This window comes from Panthera leo, chromosome F2 (assembly GCF_018350215.1).
Source record: "Panthera leo isolate Ple1 chromosome F2, P.leo_Ple1_pat1.1, whole genome shotgun sequence".
NCBI classification, from domain to species: domain Eukaryota; kingdom Metazoa; phylum Chordata; class Mammalia; order Carnivora; family Felidae; genus Panthera; species Panthera leo.
Genome location: NC_056695.1, coordinates 55424149 through 55447824, shown reverse-complemented (window position 1 = coordinate 55447824; position 23676 = coordinate 55424149). Strand labels below are relative to the sequence as shown.

The window sequence follows — 23676 nt, the reverse complement described above, 5'->3', positions numbered from 1 at the left end:
TGTCTGATTTAGCTTAGCATAATGCACTCTAGCTCCACCAACATCATTGCAAATGGCAAGATTTCATCTTTTTATGGCTGAGTAATATTACATTATATATGTATATGTATATATATAACACTTCTTCTTTATCCATTCATTATTTAATGGATATCTGGGCTCTTTCCATAATTTGGCTGTTATCAGTAAACTAGCATGTTTAAAAAAGATTTAAGAAGGACCTCAGAGAAATCATGCCATGTCAAGAGAAAAGCAATAATGAAGAAGAGAAATTATAAAACAAATAAAATATGGTTATCAAAATTAAAAATGTAATGATTTGTCATGTTAAATGGGGCAAGATCATACCCTCCATGATAAAGATATTTTAAAAATACATTGATCTTGTCCTCTCTCGCTGCTATAAGCGTGACCACCAGTATGAATGACACAGTAGCTATCTAGGAAGTTCATGGCCATCCTAATACATCAGCAGAAGCAGATGGTTATTGATGTTCTTCATCCCAGGAAGTCAACAGTAACTAAGACAGAAATTCAGGAAAAAATTAGCCAAAATGTACAAGACTACATCAGATGTCATCTTTGTATTTGGATTCAGAACCATTTTGGTGATGGCAAGACAACTGGCTTTGACATGTTTTATGATTCCTTTGGTTATGCAAAGAAAAATGAACCTAAACATAGACTTGCAAGACAGGGTCTGTATGAGAAGAAAAAGAAGTCAAGAAAACAGCAAAAGGGATCCATGAACACAACGAAGAAAGTCAGGGGAACTGCAAAAACCAAAGTTGGTGCTGGCAAAAAGTGAGCTGGAAATTGGACAACAGAAAGAGTAAAGAATCTGCAGTGACTATCGGTGGTGATGGTGTATATTTGTCATGAGATGATTAATAAACTAAGAACTTAAAAAAATACATTGATCTCCAAAAAATGCATTGATGGACATAAAACAAAGGGACACAGAAGTTGCCTGAAAGAGTTCCTGACCAAAGTCGGGACAGTTTGAACACCAAAATGAAGTAGGTATAATACCTCAAGGCATAACATGAATATCAATGTGTTGATACTAATAAACATACATAATTGAATAAACAAATTGATGGGACAGAAGAAACAAATCTCTGATGCAGAAGAATTCCAAATAATATACGTAGATACTCTTTGCTTTGCGTGGAAGATATAAACACCCACTCTTTAATTCTGGGCTGTGCACACCGACTTCTTCCTCACAAGTACCATGTGGAAATGATCAAAGTCTAACTTTATAGTGTAGAAGTCTAACACTACTTCAGTCAGGTGATAAATATCTACAGTATAGATCATTAACAGTATGCACCCTTGATATGATGAGTTCAAAATATTACTTCACCTCTCAGGTGTTTCTCCTAAAAACCTATAACCCCAATCTAATCACGAAAAAAAAAAAACACCATATACATAACAATATAAGAGCATCTTCCAAAATACCAGGCCAGTAATACTCAAGACTTTCAAGACCATCAAAAACAAGAAAAGTCAGAAATTGTCACAACTAAGAGGAGTCTATGGAGACATGATAACATAAGGTAATATGGTATCCTGGAGGCAATCTTCCTAACCTAGATATATTTATACATGTGTCAATATTGGCCCCAAACAGACTGGTCCTCACTGTTAGCAGCTTTCTTCATTAATGTGGGGCTTTTTAAGAAGTAGCTAAAATGCTTGCTTGTGTTCTAAAAATTAGTTTAAGTTGCATTTTTCAATTATTTTGTGTGTGTGTGCTATTTCCCTTGTCTTAATGGAGAGTAAAGAGAAAAGACCAGTATGATCAGAATGCATGTGTGAGGGAGATAAATGAAATCACAAAACTTGCAGAGTGTAAACTTTTTATTCTCTACTCTCCACAAGTTGTACTATGCTCCAGTTTGAATGGAAGGGGGAAGATCTCAAACCATCCCAATTATTAATTTAGCCACCTGTTTTTCCTCATAATTTAAGGACCCTTACTTTGAAGACAGTGAAGATATTCTCTGAGCATTTAAAATCAAAACTATACTGAAAATGGGATTAAAATCTCCTACCTAGAACATACATACTGCCTAAATTTATGCTATACAACAGGCCATGTCAAGTTAGCTTTTCTAATGTGCTATGGTTTCTCTTTCCCGTTTTCCACCCCTTACTCCTCGCAGCTCACCTCACATTCAGAATTCATGCCAAATTTTGTAATATAGCGAAGTAAAGCCAAAATTTTGTAATGCAGATAACAAAATAAAAATGAAGCCAAAATTCAACCAAGTGTCTTACATTAAAAAAAAAATTAAACCTTTAGAAGTATGCTTCTCAATACTTAGTAATTTCAAATCATTATAAAAAGAAAATATAAATGACAAAGAGACAATAAATCCTTCATAAAATAATGTTAACATTTGCTACATCTACTTCCAGGTATGTTTGTTTTTCTGATTTTGTTCATACAACAGATACTGAAGAAACCCTTTTGTAGTGGAAGATCGGCTTAATAATCACTTTTGTCTGAAAACCGCCGTCTCACAGCACTGGGTGGGGACCACCATATTTGAATTACTTATCTGCTACACTGTGTGGCCAGGATTTGTGATAGGGTTGGAAACCTGCTGAAAATAAGTGTAATGATTCATGCTCTGGTGATTTGAAATTATGAGTGAGGGATTCTAGTTTCTTCTGAATATTTTTTTTAAATTGTAATTATTTAAATGTGGCCTGACATATTTTACTGTATTCACACACACACACACACACACACACACCTGTTCCAAACTGCTTAAAAAGGAATAAATTAGATATGGATTGGAGGGGTGGGGCTCACATTAGACCCCAAGAGAAAGAAACTGAAAGAGTGGCTTTCTGAGCTCAAGACCATGTTCCCATTCCTCATTTCCCTCTTTTGGGAGATTACAATCCTTTTGTATATGAAGTTTAATAAACTCCTTACTAGAAGTTTCATTTTGTTGCTTAGAATGTCTCAAGTTTGTTTCTTTACTTGGGACAAACAAATCTGAAATGAAATACATTTTACTTTATAACTTACTTTTATCATCTTTAAAATATAAATATTGATTGTGCTAGGGAAAAGTAATCTTCAAATTTATGTATAAACTTGATCTTTTAATATATTTAAAAAAATAACATTTCATAACAGGAAAAAAGCCTTGCAAATGTTTTCATTATACTAATATGCACAATTAAGAAAATGGGTATTAATTAAACACAAGCACACAAAACAATAATTTGTCAATAAAAGAGGTATAAACAGAAGTCTAACCATAGACTTTATTAGAATTTCTGCTTAAGAACTTATTTCAATGTAAATATATTTAAATCTTGGCTAAGCTAAATAAACCAAAGAATAATGTTGCAGCCTATTTATCCATAAAACATGTTGATTCATGTGTTTCTTTTAAGGGGGTAATCATGCCGTTATCAAGGGGAAATTTTTCTTTTTTTTTTTTGATATGAAATTTATTGTCATATTGGTTTCTATACAACACCCAGTGCTCATCCCAATAGGTGCCCTCCTCAGTCCCCATCACCCACCCTCCCCTCCCTCCCACCCCCCATCAACCCTCAGTTTATTCTCAGTTTTTAAGTCTCTTATGGTTTGGCTCTCTCCCTCTCTTTTTTTATCCTTCCCCTCCCTCATAGTCTTCTGTTAAGTTCCTCATGATCCATATAAGAGGGAAAACGTATGGTATCTGTCTTTCTCTGTATGACTTATTTCACTTAGCATAACACTCTCCAGTTCCATCCACGTTGCTACAAAAGGCCATATTTCATTCTTTCTCATTGCCACATAGTACTCCATTGTGTATATACCACAATTTCTTTATTCATTCATCAGTCGATGGACATTTAGGCTCTTTCCATAATTTGGCTATTGTTGAGAGTGCTGCTATAAACATTGGGGTACAAGGGCCCCTATGCATCAGCACTCCTGTATCCCTTGGGTAAATTCCTAGCAGAGCTATTGCTGGGTCATAGGGTAGATCTATTTTTAATTTTTTGAGGAACCTCCACACTGTTTTCCAGAGTGGTTACACCAGTTTGCATTCCCACCAACAGTGCAAGAGGCTTCCCATTTCTCCACATCCTCTCCAGTATCTATAATCTCCTGATTTGTTCATTTTAGCCACTCTGACTGGCCTGAGGTGGTATCTCAGTGTGGTTTTGATTTTTATTTAAGGGAAAATTTTCCCAGTTAGGTAGCCAAAGTAATAATCTAGCCAGAGCAAGATTATTTGACTTCAAATTATATCTCACCTTCTTGATATGTGAGCCACCAGGAAGAAGCATTTTCCAAATCAGCTGATGCATCCTGAGATGGCTAGTCAAAAAATGGTTTCAAATAGTTTCAATCTGGTAATTTAATTGTTTCTTGCCCATCACTCTTTATTCAATGTATTAAAACAATATAAACAACTCAGAAAAAAAGTAACAATATGCAGAAGCAAAGTTGAACCATGAAAATCTATTGTACACTTTCTGTAAGTAGGTCTGAATACCTGCTTCTTTAAGGTGACAGAAAATATGATGACTCCCTCTCTGAAGAAAGTTTGTACCAATTTAGCTTTCAATGAACATTTTATGAAAGTAGCTATGTGCACTTCTTCAGTCTATGAAATGTGATTGAGTGTCTCAACATATTAGGTTTCATTGTAATTTTATTACAGTAATGTGTTACAATATGCTATTATTTTATTTTACAAATTTCATTTCACTTACTAGAAATGAGAATTAATATATTTCCACGCTTATTGCCTGAAACATACTGGAGGGTCAGTAGATAAATGCTGAGTAGACGGATTGGTTGCTAGACTAGGAAAAGAGTGGACAAATGGATACTTACTTATTATTATTCTACCTCTATTTTTCAAAATCAAATAATTTTATTTCTGCACTGAGACTTTTTTAATTAATTAGTTTTAAAAGTACCTGAGATATAGCATGTGGATTTTCATACTGACTTTTAATTATGTTTACATTTTTTATACCTTATGGAAATTTAAAATATTTTCTCATTAAATCTAATCTTTATTATTATTACTATTACTTTGTTTTTATACTTGGAGTGTCCTGGCTTCACTGAGACTGGTTATAACTTCAAAATTTTTGTTTATTTTTTTTCATGTTTAAATCAGTAATTTACCTCAATTCACTTTATTAAGCTAATCAAATTAAATCAAGACTATTTGGTCACAGTTGAAAATAATAGTTAAATAAATGAACTTCCCAACCTTGATAGATTTGAATAACCACTTAACTTATATGTTAATGTTTTAGAAATTCCTAGCTGATTAGGAAGAATTTTTTTTTATTTTTTAGTTCCTAAATTCATTTATTTTATAAGGCAAGTTGTGAAAGTTTCAGAATTTCAGAGGACAGACATCAAAACATCAAACAGAACTTTTAACCAAATTTTATTTTTAAAAAGGAAGTAATTTTAAAAAGCAAATTAGACATTGTTCATTTGTTAGACTTGTTCATTTTTCAGGCCTATTCTAGTGAATTTTCTCTTTATTTCAGAATCTGAAAAATAAAGACTAATCTGTCTTAGGAGAGACAGATGGAGAGGGGCTCATCCATAGAAAGGTTCCCAGAACACTCTTTTTCCAGGGTGAAATCATATGGTCATTGCCTCAATAAACAAAATGATTGACAATAATAACATTCAACTCGAATTTCTTATTTGGAGTATGAGTTTTAGACCTCCTCAATGCTCCAGTGAAAATTTTATTTTTGCAAAATCTATGCATAATCTCTTAAATTGTAAAGCAAGACTGAATCATCTTCAGAATGGGCCTGTAACAGCTGGAACATTAAGGAGTCTTTTATTCCGGGCCCTGTGACAAACACAAACGTCATAATTCCCACGACTCCACAATAGCTTCCATCCACATCAAATAAACACTAGTTTTTTGTTTTTGTTTTTTTTTTTTTAAATCTCCAGTTAACTTATGAGCTATTGAAGTAAAAATATACTTGGTGACTTGAAGCTAAAATTTTCCTCTGTATGCTCCTCATTTTACATGTTTCTTTGCTGAAATTCTCAACTTATATAACCATTTCTCTTTTTATTGGAGTAGTCTGAAAATGACAACTAAGTGTCCTTATATGGCAAAAGAAAAGTTGTCAGCAACGTATTTCACAGGTGTCCACCCAAATGAAGTTGCAGGTTACGGGTTGTTACTGTGTAAACGCAAAAACCTGTAGATTCTCTTTTTTAAAAAGACTGTGATTGAGTCTTTTTCTCTACTAATGACAACAAACAACTTCTGGGAAGTTTTTCATTTTTTTTCTCTAAGTAACTTTGATCTTTGTTCTTTAATTTATTTTTTTCTGAGTCATTTATGTAACTAATAGTGACATAATACTTGCCTCTTGCATAATCAATAATAAGATGGCTTATCATAGGCTCTTCATGTACAAATTAACATTCAGCAAATTCAGCCAGGATTTAGGAGATGGAAAGAATGACTAAAATACAAAATGACCCTGAATTTTTACATGTGAAGTTACAACAGAATAGTTCATTAGTATAAAGAAGTTGTATTTATATTTCTTCACCAGATAGAGAAACATATACTCAGAGTTAATAACTGAGGTGTCACAGCAGATAAATATCAAGTATTACACTCAAGTTCTTCCATATAGTATGAGTTTGCTTTAAAACTATGGTATCATAGGGCACATATGATTTTGTAATATGTTTTTTTCATTTGCATTTAGCTAATTTAATTCTTTCGATTAAGGTCTCTGTAGTACTAATTATTTTTTCCCTGGCTATTTCATTTTCTCTTCACCTTTTTTGTATGAGTGTTTTGTATTAATAAGGAACTGAATTCATAAATGCATTCGTGGTGATCAGGATATAAACTTCTTAAGTAAATTGTCTAGAAGGGTCTCAGCATGGGAACAATTCCAACAAACTTCGAGTATACATTCATCGTAGCAAGCGTAGGCAAATACAGGTAGCGAGTACTACTTTAATGTGTACATTGTGTTAACACACAGAATATGGGAAAAGTATTCCTGAAAGGAAGGTCCACCAGAGAATTTGTGCATGTGTTAGAACACTTGGCTTAAGATACCTATAAAAACAGAGTGGTGTGTGTGTGTGTGTGTCTGTGTGTGTGTGTATTTAACCTAACATGCAGACAGAATCTAAACAGCCTCCCCTATGTTTACTGGCAGTAGTAAAGCCACAAAATGCATGAAAATCAAGAATAAGATTTTAGGCAACAATATGTTGATGTGATGCTATAAGTAGTTATTTATGACAAAAGCAATTCAGAAGAATCTTTAATCTCTATGTAACATCATGGTAGCACCTTGTATTGCTATAGTTTAAAAATGGTATTATATTCCAAGGATAAATATGCCATTGAATGGTATTTTAAAGAATAGAAGAACATTTATTGTGCTATAGCTTTTTGTTTGATTTTTCCAAAGTTTTGTCGACAACTTTTATTTTGAAATATCACATAAATAGGAAATACCTTGCTTTTTTCCCCCTTTTTCATCTACATGACAGTCTGCTAGGAGGCTGTGATCCAAAAAAGTTATTGCCACTTTTAAAGCATGTACATTAAACCCATTTCTATTATCAAGATTTGAACTATTTTATTTCAAGTTATAGTAAACTTTTTAAAAATAATGCACTACCATTCATTTGGTGAATTCATTTTCTATCACAAAATAGATTAAATGTCATATCTGAAATTGTGACATAATAGGAGGAGTTGTTGATTAATGAGGTTATAAAATAGAATGAGTTATGTTAGAGTTGATTCACACATGACATTAAGGATTTTTGCACTAGAGGAACAAGTTGTGGGTAAGCTAACATTGGAAGCATTATCTCCTGTAACTGTAATAAAACTTCATGAAAATCTCAATAAAGTTTAGAATCAATGTATACGTAGTTAGGACTACAAATAATGTTTACATATTTTTTCATTTACCTTCTTAGAAATGTAATTAATATTTACTTTTGTCTGCATCAAATTTAATTCCAGTACTTGAACTATTACCATATTTGCCTAAGTATGATATTACTGTTTTATCAGAGTGGGAGTTTAATACTTTTATGTTATAATTTTATAACATTTTTATGAATATTATTAGTATCATTATTTACAGAGATTAATCTTGCTTTGGATTTACCCAAAATTGGTACTAAAACCAAATTATTCTATATTTATTTGTACTGCCATTGTATTTTTAGATATACATTATAAGAAAAGTAAATTTCTGCTAAAAATGATAAAGACTACATGTATGATAACTGCAAAGATTATGTAGCTTTTAATGAGCCTTATAAGTATGTACATACAAAAATACATTTAATCATATATACATTAATATTTCAAGTATATACATACAATATGTATATATGTATGTGTAAATAATTCAGTATTTTTGATGTTCTGGAACAGAAGAGTTCCTATGGAAATCATTTGGATTTCATAATGCTCTAAAGCCTGAAAAGGTAAACTGAAATTGATATACTTTTTGTCTCTCAAACAATACAAACCAATACAACTAAATAAATTTTCCATTTTTATAATTATTTTAATAACTACATTTTATTTGTAAATACTTCAAATTTTCAAGACTTTAGATCTTGTATATGTGATCTTCTCAAAAGCAAGTCCTGCTACTGCCTTTCTTTTTCTTTTAATGTTTACATATATATGGGGGGGGGGAGTGGGGGAGGGGCAGAGAGAGAAGTAGAAAGAAAATCTTAAGCAGGCTCCATGTTGTCAATGCAGAGCCATGATCTCATGAAACGTGAGCTCATGACCTGACCCAAAACCAAGAGTTGGGCACATAGCCAACTGAGCCACCCAGGTGCCCCTTGCTGCTGCTTTTCTTAGGCACTACTCATGTGGTCTCTGCTTTAGAAATTTACAAACAAGTATGTAAAGGTTCAAAAAGTGAAATACAGCTACTAATTATTTAATAGGGAACAAGTAAAGAGGTTAAATTAAATACATTAAAAGTTGATTAGCTGTATGTTGAAATATACAATAAAGTTAATTCATATGTAATTTGATGCTATTTATCACTGATTACATGAATATAGAATATTTAAATCATTATTCTGAATTCAGCTACACTCATTAACTGGAAACACTGCATAAGAACTGAATTGTTCAAACAACTTAGATTATTAAACTATTGGACTTTTTCCCCACACCTCAGCAGCACATAAACAGGACTCCTTTAGAATAACAGATTTTAGAATTTTAGAATAACTTCTGAAAGAACTACAAGGCACAGGCTCTATTTAAAAAGGTAGATTACAGTAGGTTTACACTACTAGATTATGGTACGTTTGGAGTGCATATTTCTAAATAGGGAAAATTGCACTATTTAGATTTGTCTAGAAGGCATAGCGAAATCATGGGAGTTTCAAATTTGAGAATCTTAAAATTTACTCATCACAAATTTAAAAAACAGATCAATATTCTTATTTTTTCTTTTATTTTTTAAAATGGTACTTATTTATTTTTAATTCAAGTGTAATTAACATATAATACTATATCAGTTTCAGGGGTATAATATAATGATTGAACAATTCTATGCATTATTCAGCATTCATTATCCTAAGTGTACTGTTAATCCCCTTCACCTATATCACCTATTTCAATATTCTTTATTTGTATTAAAATATATGGGTTTTAATAGACATCTTCCTTACTGGAGGTAACCATTGAACTTGTGAGAATCGTTTTCATGTTTCATAGTTGTATGCATCTCTAAGTAATATAGTTGAGTTTTGCTCACTTTTAACTGATATGGATATAGTCTTATTACATACATTATTTTGAATAATGTCTCTTTTGCTTCATATTGTACTCAAATGAAGTACAATATAAATGAATCAAAACAGATTCATTTTCTAGTTTTACATGCATTTACACTTATTTAATCTTCATCTTTGTCTGGAGTTTATATGGATATAAAAATAATACATTTCAATGTTACTCTTAATGGACGTGATTTTTTTTTCCTGACAAGATATTTTAATCTGCTATGAACATTCTTCTATGTGAACCATGATTGATGTAAGACATTTTCACAAGTAGTAAAAAAATCATATTGGTAAATGAAAACTGGCTCACTCAGAAATCTCTTTTTTAAAGTTTAAATTGTGTTTATTAAATACATTTTCACATTTTAGAACTGGTTTTGTGTGAACTTACTACAGAATTGCTCAAGGGAAAATTCAGTTTCTGGGCAGAAAACTTTGGAGGGCAATTCAGTGGTGATCCTACAAAAGTAGAAGTCAGGGTAAACTGGTTTAAACCTTTGCACCCTTTTTTTACTTCAGCACTTTCTCTGGGACAGCTGGATCTAAAATAGGAGTAATTGCTCATTGCCAACTAGTTTCTGGAGCTCTTTAAAAACTCATATTAAAACTGATTTTTTTTCGATATCAGTTTTCTGTAGATATGAGGTACACAGTGACAGAGCACAGAGAATAAGGGCCAGGGAGTAGAGAATATTGTGGAGGGGAGAAGACATACAATGAATGTGACAGATCACATATTTATGAGAAAATATAGTGTGCTCACAATTTGACTGTCATAGGATGTGTAGAGGGGAATTAAGTATACATGATAATGACATGAGTTATTTGAACAAGATCTAAAATTACTAAAGTAGATCATGCCGAATATTTTATAGAGTTTCCTTACTGCTTTCTGATTTTTACCACATCAGGAATTTTTAGATTCCTTGCCAGTGAAAAGTGGCTATGTCCATCAAAACATATTTTCTTGAAAAGTGAAATAGGTGTCCTTTAACCATGTACTTTGTATTGATTTTATCTTGCTCTCTTTTATTTACATTATCTGTTTTCATACTAACCAGCCATTTTTGATTTAGCAGATATTTTCCTTAGATGGTACAAAAAAAGCTCACTGATTTAGCTTCCCCACCCCATCATTCTCTAATTCTGAATCTTTTAATATGTGTGTGATATATTTACTTATCTGCATTGAAAAAGTCATTTTTAAAACTTATGTAATTTTCCCATTATCTTTCATATGGTTATAATTAACTAGGTAGTTGGTTAAAATGTTTAGATTTTATGATTTTAGTTTCTATTTTAAATTTAATCCAATTCTAAGGGAAACAGAATCATATAAGCCAATAAATTTGAAATGTGCAATATGTGTGATTATGAACTAATGCCTCTATAATATACATTGTTTAAGTATGTTTCTATAATTTTAGTTAATAAGAATATTCCCCTTTAGAATTGTACATAGTTTCTATTAGCTTCTACAGTTTTTGTCACTAACTTACAAAAATAGCATGCTTTTGAAGTGCATACAAAAATAACAAAATTTTGCAAATGCCAGATACATGATCAATTGTTAATGACAGAGTAATATTTCAACTACTGCAGCATGTCCCTTTGTCATGCCCAGAAATTAATTTATTGAACAAAATCATTATAAACCAGACTGTCAGTTTCCATTAAAATTCTATGTGATTCAAATGGTAACAGATTTATTAATTGAACACAATGTACCTTGATGAAAAGTGCTATGTTATCTGATATAAGAAGGGAAAAAAAAACTTGCTTGGCTTTGAGCTTTTAAAATGCCAATCTCTATTCATAGGATTGCAATAAATGTAAACCAATAGCAGTAAAACATGTTAAGAATTTATTTGGTAACAATTTACTACATTGAAAACAGAAATGTAAAGAGCATCTTAGTGAGTGAAAAATTTATTTTCAATTTATGGATAGTTGCTATGTGTGTGAAATAGACATTATATTCTACCTATATTAACCTCTCATTAACTTATTTAATACATATTATTTAATATAACATTAAAATATTATAAAACATATCTAAAAATAAAATGGCATAGAAACTATTTCCAATGTTTCCATTTTCTGTTTACTACTTCTAAAATCCAAAGAAGTAGCGGAGTATGGGAAAAATGACAGTTTCATATTTCACTAATTCAATATAATGTCAGAAAAGAACTCATTCATCATACAATATTTCTCAATGAAATTAATTTGATAGACCAGATTCTAAAGTAATGTATAAATGCTTATTCCTTACTACTATAGCATTTATGAAATAAAATGAAAGATACGGATTTTAATTACTGCGATTGTAAAACATTTGGTCTTTCTAAAATTCTTTAAAAGCTTCCACACTGCTGCTAGTCTAATTTTCTGCCATTTTTGCAATTTCTATTGATCAGATTTTCTTGTTTTATCTGCCCAGAAGTTCATAACCAATCTGTAACTATGGCTTTCTTCTTTATAGGTAATCATACACGTTCCACTTCATTTGCTATCATTATTTTACTGCAACTTAATCTGTCTTATATTTATCTCACTTAATTTTGCTTTACTATATGAATGTTAACAAGTGGATTTAAATCCTAAATTGGAATAATTTGAATTTAAATAAATAAGAGATTTTCCCCCAACACTAAAGCACTACTTATTTGCATTAAAAACCTGTATAGTTTAATAAAAGTAAATATCATTACCTCTTTTCAAAGTTATGATAATAAAAATGCATACAGCATTTTTTAATTATAAATTAGTACTGATATAGAATAACATTTTTGCATACTCATCCAGCTCTCAATTATTCATAAAATTGAAGGTCAGGGCTCCCAGGTGGCTCTGCCACCATCTCACTCTTGATTCTGGCTCAGTTGATGATATCACGCTTGGTGAGATAGAGCCCTGTGTCGGGCTCTGCATTGACTGTGTGGAGCCTGCTTGATATTCTCTCCCTCCCTCTCTCTCTCTCTCTCTCACTCTCTCTGTCTCTTTCTGCCCCCCATCCCGCTTGTGCTTTCTCTGTCCCTCTCAAGATAGATAAACATTTTAAAAAATTGAAGGACAGAAGATGCTAAAAATACTTTCTAAAAAGCTGAATAAAATTAACATTAGCAGAGGATTATACTGTTTATGTTAATATCACACTAAAATTTATTTTAGTAAATTATACATGCATGCTTATGTATTTGTGTGTTTTATGGTAAACCCATTGAAATAACTCTGCTTTATTTATGTTTTATAATCTAAATTAAATATTAAATAATTTGATCAGCTCATTTGTCAAAACTATATTTTGTTATGTTTTACCAAAATAAATTTCAAGGACATCATGTGATCCTTGATATGCTTTGACAGATTATTAGTTTGGGATCCATTTACAAATGGGACTTAAAACCAAAATACATTCATAAAAAATATGTGACCTAGATTATACACTATTGTGATATTATAGAACAATTCTAGGATCTAAGTCAAAACATACTAGGCTTATATTTTATTTTAATTCTTTCGCTTCTAATCTGTTTTACTTTGTTATTGGATATTCTGAGCCATATTTTTTTCCATTTAAACTAGTAATAGCACTAACTATCTGTAGGAGGTTATCTGAGTGTTACTATAATCTACCTGAAAAATTCTCAGTGGAAGATTTTAAATATATAAGGGTGTCAATTAATAGTAACCATTATTAACCTGAATGTTTTATTTTACCAAATATAACCAAAATCTATACAAAATAACAGATAGATGCATGTTTTATGCAATGCTATTGATTAGTTTAATATATCTGTTCTTATATTGTATGTATTCAGTCAGTATTAGCTGCTATGCTAATTTTTGCAACCACAGCCATAGTTTTCTATGCTCTATTTCTTCATACATTCAAAAATATCTAAATAACACTTTTTGCTCCTTACAGTGTAACAGTGGCCTTGATTTTTCTTAGAAAATCAAATTCATCAGACAGAAAAGGGTTTCATCTGGCTATTAGTTTAGTATATCTGTTCTTATATTGTATGTATTCAGTCAATATTAGCTGCTATGCTAATTTTTGCAACCGCAGCCATATTTTTCTATGCTCTATTTCTTCATACATTCAAAAATATCTAAATAACACTTTATGCTCCTTACAGTGTAACAGTGGCCTTGATTTTTCTTAGAAAATCAAATTCATCAGACAAAAAAGGATTTCTTCTGGTATCATGGCTACCTACCTTTGGAAAGGACAGTATTTGGCAGCATGCATGCATTGCACTGACATGCTACAGGTCTTGTGATTCCCAACTTAGGGTTCTCAGTTGTACCACATTAGGACTGCATGGCCACATAAATGAGCTGCGTGACTAAAAAAAAAAAAGTTATCAGACCAGAAGACCTTCCTACTTCAAATAATTTTGCTATATAGTCTCATGAAGAGATAATATCAGAATTATGTGACTATCACTTGCTCTTTACTATAACATAATTGTATCAAATAGAGGTCATACATTAACTATAAGTTACTGAAGAATTACAGGTTATTTGTCAATGACAGACTCAAACAACTTTGACAAATATTTAAGACACTTGGTTGAGCATATAGAAACTTTAACAGGACTGTCATTTTTCCCATTCAGTATACTCTTATATATATCTCTTGAAGCAGGGCTAAGAGTGAGCTATTAACCATTTCTTTCAACTTATCAAGTACTCCTTAAGTACCAGGCTTTGTGGTAGACTCTGCGAATACAATGATGAACAAGAAAAGTAGAAAAACTGTCCTAATTTAACTTGCAATCTAGTGGTGAAGTCCAACAAATAATCTCAATCAAGAAAGTGGTAAATGGCATGGGGCTATATAAAACAAGCTATAGAAAGTGTCTTGAATGAGAAACAGAATTTATTTGGAAGAAGATCAGGGATATAAATGTTCCTAAAATCATGTGTGTATTCTTATAGTCAGTAAAATTGGAGTTCTTTCCAATCCCTTCCTTCCTGTCTTTCCCTTCAAATGATCAGTCATGTTAAATAAGTTATGGAAAAAATACCAACGAGTTTTTATGGAAGAATTTAAAATGTGGGCTAGAGATAACAAAATCCAAAAATGTAACCACCATTTAGAAAAGGAGGAAGCAGACCATTTTAGAAATGAGAAATAAAGACAGCAAGAAGAAGAAACTAATACCATGATCGCACATGGGTAATTGACCACAGCATAGTTTCTCAAACCTGAAAGCCAAAGTTGTAATTTCAACATGCATTTAGAAAACATGTCTTCATGGTTTGCAGAAGAGGAAAGTGAAAGTAAACCAATCTGCATATATATAGGAATATAAAACATGGTCTCAAAGATTTTAGCCACATGCCTAAGAAAGCAGAAAAGAATGTATAATCTGACTAGTTTAGGGACTGGGAAAAATCACTCAAGAGAAATAAATAGCTCTATCATGAGCCACACACAGAAAAATGACAATAATTTAACATAGAAGCTGGTTTAAGACCCATTAGATTTAAATCTAATATTAAAATTTGAAGGGTATTTCACTTAACATAATGATGTCAGGGTCTATCCATGTTGTCACAAATGGCAAAGTTTCATTCTTTTCTCATGGTTGAATATATTCTATCCATATTTATGTATGTATATATATTATATATATGCATATATATGTATATGTATGCTATCTTCTTATTTTATATACATGTATATATGTGTATATACATGTATATGTGTATACATATACTACATCTTTATTCATTCATCTGTTGATGGACACTTAGGTTGTTTCTATATTTTGGCTATAATCATTAATGCTGCAATGAACATAGCAATGCAGATGTCTCTTCATTATCCTGTTTTCATTTCATTTGAATATATTCCCAGAAGAGAAATTGCTAGATTGTATCGTAGTGGTATTTTTAATTTTTTGAGGAAACTCCATACTGTTTTCCATAGTAGCTATATCAGTGGTACATAAGGGTTTCTCTTTTTCCACATCCTTGTCAGTGCTCATCATGTCTTGTCTTTTTAGTGATAGCCACTCTAACAGTTGTGAGTTGATATCGTTTTTTTATGTTTATTTATTTTTGAAGGAGAGAGAGACAGTGTGTGAGTGGGGGAGGGGCAGAGAGAGAGAGAGACAGACAGACAGACAGAATCCGAAGCAAGCTCCAGGCTCCGAGCTGTCAGCACAGAGCCCGACACGGGGCTCGAACTCACAAACCGTGAGATCATAACCTGAGCCAAAGTCGGACTCTCAACTGACTGGGCCCCCCAGGTGCCCCTGTGAGTTGATATATTATTATGGTTTTGATTTACATTTTCCTGATTATTAGTGACGTTGAGTACTTTCTCATGTACCTGTTGGCCATTGGAATATCTTCTTTTGAAAAATACCTATTCAGGTTCTTTGCCAATTTTTAATTGAAGTATTTATTTTTTGTTTTTGAATTGTATAAGTCCCTTATTACTTCTATGTGTAATCTTTAAAAAAAACAAACTTATGAAAACCAAGAGCAGATTCATGGTTGACAGAGGACAGAGTGGGTGGGAGAAATGGATAAAGGTGGTTAAAGGGTACAAAATGAGTTCTGGGGAGGTGATGTACAGCATGGTGGCTATAGTTAACAAAACTGGATTGTATATTTGAAAGTTGCTAAGAGAGTAGATTTTAAAAGTTCTCACTGCACACACAAACAATTATAACCAATTATAACTATGAGGTGATGGATATGTTAACTAATATTATTAAGTAATTATTTGCAACATATACTTATATAAAATCACTACATTTCACATCTTAAACTTAATGCTATATGCCAATTATATTTTCACAATGCTGAAAAATATAAATAAATAAATAAATAAATAAATAAATAAATATCTAGACATGGCCCGTTTATTTTGTCTCAAGGTGGGAATTAAGCTGTTTTATTAAAACATTGTCTTTTCATGGGATTTCCATATATCTCATTACATTTGGAACATAATTTAAGATTATTCCTTTGTCCTTTTTCCTTCCTCAATTTGGATAGATTGTGCCATTAAATTTTAGCTTATAAAAAAATAAGCAAGCTGCATATTAACTGTATGGCACGCGTTTCTCAGTGTCTCAATTATTTAACATTTAATATAATGAAATGCTTTAGAATTCCATAATAGATTTGCCTCCTATATACTTAAATGCAGTACTAAAATGTGTCACCCTGGTTGCTGGTATTCTGGGATATCCAATTTTAAGACCCAAGAAAGCTGTGTATTAAATATTATTATTTCAATGATCCATGCCTCAGGCAATTTAAAGTAATGATAACTTTTCTTTCAGAAGTATAGTTCCTCTGAACTTATGATTCTCAGCTTGAATTAGTTTCTGTATTTTCTTTTTCCCTGAGGAATCCACAATACTTCTACTTTCCTTACTAACACTACAACATACTTCCCCAACCAGGTTATCTTTCTTTTTCTGGTTGACTATGGTACAGTTTAAAAATTAGAAATCTTCTATTTCCTTGAAAAAAGAATATATATATAATGTCAGAAAGCTAAGGAAGCTATGGGAGGATGACACTGATATATTTTCTAGGTCCTTGCTATTTCCATTATAATGAGTCAGAATACATTTTTGCTGATTGACTACTGTTTGTTTTTAAGTCTCAACCCCTCCTCTTTCTTTCTGTTCCACATCTGAGCAAGCAAATAAGAAAGGGTGGGTGCTCCCGCTTATTATGCCAGCAGATAATTCAAACCACCAAAGACCCCTGCCTCTACATGGAAGCTCTCAACCTGGCTCTAACCCTAAAGACAATAAAAAACCCAAGCCAGTCTCTATTTCTTGCTCTTACACACTATTTTCAGACCAACTTGGGAGGCATGCTCTGCTTTTCCCAGAATACCTCATTATGTAAGTAATAAAACTGTTTCTATCTTCTAGGTGTATATCTAACCCCATCAGTATTGTTATCCGAAGCAAATTTGGGGTAGGAGCTCATCCAGTGACCACAGGATGACCTCAGTGCTAATGCCCTGCCTTCATTGTCTTTCCTAAATCTGTATCCATTTGAATAGAGAACAGCCCTGACATTTTCAAGGGAAGGAATGAGAACAGGAATAAATAAATGTGAGAAAAACAAATAGATGATCATGGTATACTAGATTCTGATAGGTCGGCTGAAAGGGGGAATTCTTAGGATCTTGGGTATTTATAAATAATATTTTTTGTAACAACTAGAAACATATCTTGTGAAGAGATAGAGTCAGTTGCTAGAGGAATCCAAATCAGCAATAGGATTTGCAGATGGTTCCTTAAGGGGAGATAGCCAGCACTCTGTTAGAAAGAAGCTACAATGTGACTGGGTGGGTGATAGTTGCATTTTAGCTTAAGGGGGAAAGGGCAAATCTTGTCAATGGGCACACATAAGGGATGTGTTCCTCAAGGCACCATAGGAACTAAATAACAATCATGATAGAGTGTAGATTTTTACAGGTTTGGGACCATACACAATGGACTAACAATACTGTCTGGAAGAATGGATCTTACATGACTAGAAGATAAAGGAAACCCTATATGGGACACTATATTATGGAAAACTTTATGAACTCTGGGGAACAGGGTGAATACAATTAGAACATGCACATACACATCAAAAGAACATTCATCCAGGGGCACCTGGGTGGCTCAGTTGAGCATCCAACTCAGGTCAGGTCATGATCTCGCGGTTCATGGTTTGAGCCCCACATCAGGCTCGGTGCTGACAGCTTGGAGCCTGGAGCCTGGTTCAGAATCTGTGCCTTTCTCTGTCTCTCTGCCCCTCCCCTGCTTGTGTGCTCATGTGCTCTCTCTCTCAAAAGTAAATAAATAAACATTAAAAAAAATAATCTTAAAAAAAAAGAACATTCATCCAAATTCTGAAGATGACTAGAGTCAACAAGAAGATGTCCTTATTTGTTTTTTGAAAGTGGCTACTTAGGTATATGGGATGAGCAGCCATCACCATAGAGACATTGAAACAATGCAACAACAAGCAGGGAAAAACAAAACACAAGAACCAAAACAGTAAAGAACAAACAAAAAAATATGTACCCCATCATTTATGTCAGAACTTTAAATTGTGACTAGTAATTTTTTTTCTAATTATCAACAAGACAATTAAAACATAAAGAGAGCTATGAGTGTCTACCAGCATAGTCTGGGCCACCCCATAGCTTGTTTGTTAGCCATGGGTCTGTTAGCCATGTTTGCATGAATTTTAAGGGTGGATCTTAATTAAGATAGATACTCATTCTAAATATTTATGTGTATATCCAGTAACTGAAGCAAATATCTTTAACAAAAATAGATATCTAGAATAGAAAATATTTTATTTTGAACCTCCTACTTCTATAATATATCATCACGGAACCAATTTATGATGCAAGTATATTCCACCAATGGGCTAAGGAGTATTGTTTACCATGGATTTATATACCTTCCCACTGCAAAGTAGTGATTATTGTAGTGTACTGATTGAATATTAGAATGGGCAAATCAAACATTCACATACTAAATTGAGGGAGGGGGTGGTGATAACAAATAAGGTGATATCTTGGTTTGTATGTTTGAATGAATGTTTGGTAAAATGTAATACATGTGGAGGTAAAAGGTGATCAGCTTTGGATGAATTGTTGAAATATTGTAAGGAAAGTAAAACAAAAAGTGTGAAGAATGACACAGAGACTTTCATAAATGTATTCCTTTCATCTAATTTTTTCTTGTGTTCTGCCTGATCCTGTGGTGACAAGACTTGGATTGCATTTATGATTTAGAGAGAAAAGATCAATTGGTAGCATAACACCATGACTCTATCTGTAAATATTATGTTGAATTCCTAAGGAATGATAGGATGAGCTGTTTCTTTTACTCAGTTGTATAAGGTGAGTTAAAAATGTCTGCTTCTATCCTGACCAGTGAATGACTCTAATATAAGCTTATATTTATCCAATTTATGACTGCAAATGGATGAGTGGTAGCATTGGGCAATTTCATACTGTTGTTAGGCCAATGAGTAAATCTTTTGGCTGAAGCTGATAGTCTTGCTCTTAGGTAGAATTTCTGGATTAAAACTATTGACACAAGGAAAGACGAAGTAATTGGTGATGGGTAAGGAGTCAGTAAATGAATAAGGCAGAAATGAAAATCTAATATACATTAGTAACACACAAAAGGTTGAGAGCAAAAGAATTATATTAATCTTAGTTATATATTGCAGATGCCCTTTTATAAAGTAAAATGTGAGACCTATGGCCTCCTGAATGCAAACAAAGGACTTTGTTCAACGGTATAATTGGTGGCTAAACCACCATTGGCCAACACTTTAAAATAACCATAGCGGAGGCACCTGGGTGGCTCAGTCAGTTAAGCATCAGACTTCGGTTCAGGTCATGAGCTCGCAGTTGATGAGTTCGAGCCCCACGTTGGGCTCTGTACGGACAGTTCAGAGCCTGGAGCCTGGTTTGGATTCTGTGTCTCCCTCTCTCTCTGCCTCTCTCTCTCTCTGTCTCTCAAAAAATAAACATTAAAAACATTTAAAAATTTAAAAAAATCTATAAAAATTAAAATAAAATAACCATAGGTGAAATAACATTGGTCTAGGATTCTTACAAGTTGAAATTGCCTTTAATAAGAAATGCCATAGTAACTTATTAGCCTGAATTGGCCACTTTAAAGATATGCTATTTTGGGAGGAAGAGAAAGAATGATGAATACCTTGGACACATAACATATAATACAGCATTAAAAATGTGTAAGAAAAACTCAACAGGTATTTAGACAACAAACTAGTAAACAAATATGGGAAAGATAACACACATTGATCTAAGAGAGTCTATTAAGCATGCTTCTCAGAAGCAAGCAAAGGTATCATAAGGACAGTGACCTGAGATTTTGGCAGGGGAAGCATGAGAAATAAATCTGTGGTTTATTAATGATCCCATAGCTTGAGGAAATTCATAAATGTATAATGTATTTTGCACAGTTACTCTCTAAATGCCAAGATCCAAAATATAAACAAAAACCCAAATGCTTCCAATAGGAAGCTTCCAATAGGAAGCTGTTACAAGGAATTGGTGATCTATTAAAATTGGCTCAAATTATACCAATAGAAGGATGGCAAAAATACTTAAAGATAAGGTCTACTGGGAACCCTTATGAGTACAGTTTTATAGTGTGAAACATTGTTTGGTTGGGAGAATAATGGTTCCCCAATCTTTGGAACTTTTAAATACATTACCTTACATAAAAAAAAAAAAAAAAAAATTTTGCATATGGGTTAGAGGTACAAACTTTGAGAAGATTACACTATCCTGGATTATCTGGGTGGGACCAATCTAAGTACATGAGTCTATTAAAGTGGAAAGCTCTTTCTGACTGGGTCAGAGACAGAGGAAACTGAAGAAAGAGGAGAAACAGGAAGGAAGAGAGGGACACAGCCTGCCACTGCTGACCTTCAAGCTGAAAAGAGAGGACCAGAAGCCAAGGAATATGAATGGCCTCAAGAAGTAGGAATGGTCCTCAGCTAACTGTCAGCAAAAACCCTGGGATCTCAGTCCTACAACCACAAGGAGCTGAATTCTACCAATAACCGAAATGAGCAAGGAAGAAGACTCATGTATAGAGCATCCAGAAAGGAATACAGCCCTGCCAATAATTCAGTTGTAGCCCAGGAAGACTTATGTCAGACTTATGAACTACAGAATTTTAAGACAGTAAGTTTATATTGTTTTAAGCCACTAACTCTGTGGTAATTTTTACTTAGAAATGTAAAACCAATGCAAGATATATGGCTTCAGAATTAACTGAAAGTTATCCATTAACATAAATCAATAGATACCATTTGTTATATGGAGGGGACCACATTTGTTGAGAAGGTCAAGAAAAAATTATTGTAATGTCAATTCAGCAAGTTGTAATGAACATGGTCTAATTCACAGTATATCTTGTACAATTGATTGACTTGATTGTATAATTTGTACAATTTGATTGATTTTAATACAACCTCCAATAATACTGATATCAATTATCAAATGTCCTGAGAAACTGAATTTAAAACCTCATAAGAGATTCTTCTTATGTAAGATAATTAAAGGAGCTAGATTTTGTTAATAATCAGCTACTTTTACATTGAATCAACTTACTGATTCACTTAATAAAGTTCAACTTTTGTAGTGGAGGATGAAGATAAAGAGTTGCTAAGCTTTGCAAGATTATGAACAAATTTGTGCTGGAATATATGGTAAACTCAAATATTTATTTAAAGCCATACCTAAACCATATTAAACCATACAATAGGTATTTTTTTCTTTATTGTAAATAATGAAACGGATGTACAAAGTAGAATGATATTGAATGGCTTATAAATTGAACAAAACATTGGAAGGTGGTCTTTTTAAGACAAAGTTAACTTTCATATGAGTTGGAACAGGTTTTTTAATTCAGGAATGCCTGGAACTTCAGTACTGACCCATGGCCAAGCTAAACCAAGATTACCTAGATAGTAATTTTTTGTGTGTTATTCAAACTTTGAAACTCCCTGGTACCCATGACCAGATTGTTTACATGGTTTACAGACCTATAGATTGATAGCTTGTACTTGTTTTAATTGATTACACAGTCTGGCATGCTGCATGTCCAGTGGAGCATAAAAGACCCCTCTGCGAATCACCACTAAATTCCTCTAAACCCAGTTCTTCCTAGTGATTGTTAATCCGAGGCAAAGCACATTTTGTGTGACTTGGAAAGAATTTAATGTGTGAACCTTCACCTGGAAGTCTCTCGGGACTCTCATGTGTGCCTGTGCTTTCTTTCTGCTACTATTCCATGTCTTTCACCTTTATTAAATCTATTCCAAAATATGTTCAACAAAGTCTTGAAAGTCCTTTCAATTATGCAATCCTGTGAAACCAGTGCAGTACCAAGGCAAAAAAAAAAAAAAAAATCTGCACCTTTAACAAAAGATGTCCAGAATATTCATGGAGAAAATATAAATGTTTATGGAAGAATAGTTAAATACAATGTACATGAATTAAGTTATCCTTTAACATAAATATTTTAATAATACTCAAATTGCTGTGGAGTCAGTGCAATTGCAATCAAAATCCCAACAGTCACCTATTAAAAGAATTCAGAAATGAATGGACCAAGAATTGTTCACTTCCCTTTATCATCCCCCAGCTATTACAAGTGTTGACACCTGAAGACACACAGCTCTTGCCTTTTCTGAAGAATTGCCCTTAGCTACAGGGGAGCTGCTCTGTCAAGAAGGTTGCCTTACCTCCCTCATGATGAATGGAGACTAGCCAATGACTGACTGGCTGGGACAATAATGGTCTCCTTCATTTGGTTCTCTGTGGAGCCAGACTAAAGCTAATTCAGATTCTTACTTAGCTTTCTTCCCCTGCTCTATTCTGCATCCCTCATTTCTTTCTCCAGAGAACTCTTCCTCGATAGATTAAAGAATAATTCAAATCTGTGGCTTTCTTTCACAAAACCTGCCTTATGCCATGTATGATATGAAGTCAGCCTTACTGCTAGGGAGGTTAAGTTATATGTAAAAACCCACACAGTATATGTACGTATGTATGTATGTGTGTATGTATGTATGTAGTATGTGTGTACACATACTCACAGGTGATATATTTCCCATTGCTATATTTGTTTATGCATATTGCTGATTTCACATAAGAGGATTTGATAAGCTATGGTCCATCACCTCATACTACCAGCTACAGCGTAATTATCAGGATATCTTTTTTTTTTGCCAGAATGGGTATGGAGAAAGATATAGGTGGAATGCTGCTGTTGGAAAGTACATGA

At 32.9% G+C, this 23676-nt stretch overlaps 1 pseudogene; it reads left to right on the top strand.

Annotated features, from left to right (window-relative positions):
* The first annotated feature begins 420 nt into the window (after nucleotides 1-420).
* Nucleotides 421-808, top strand: LOC122211169 (annotated as a pseudogene).
* Nucleotides 809-23676: the final 22868 nt, after the last annotated feature.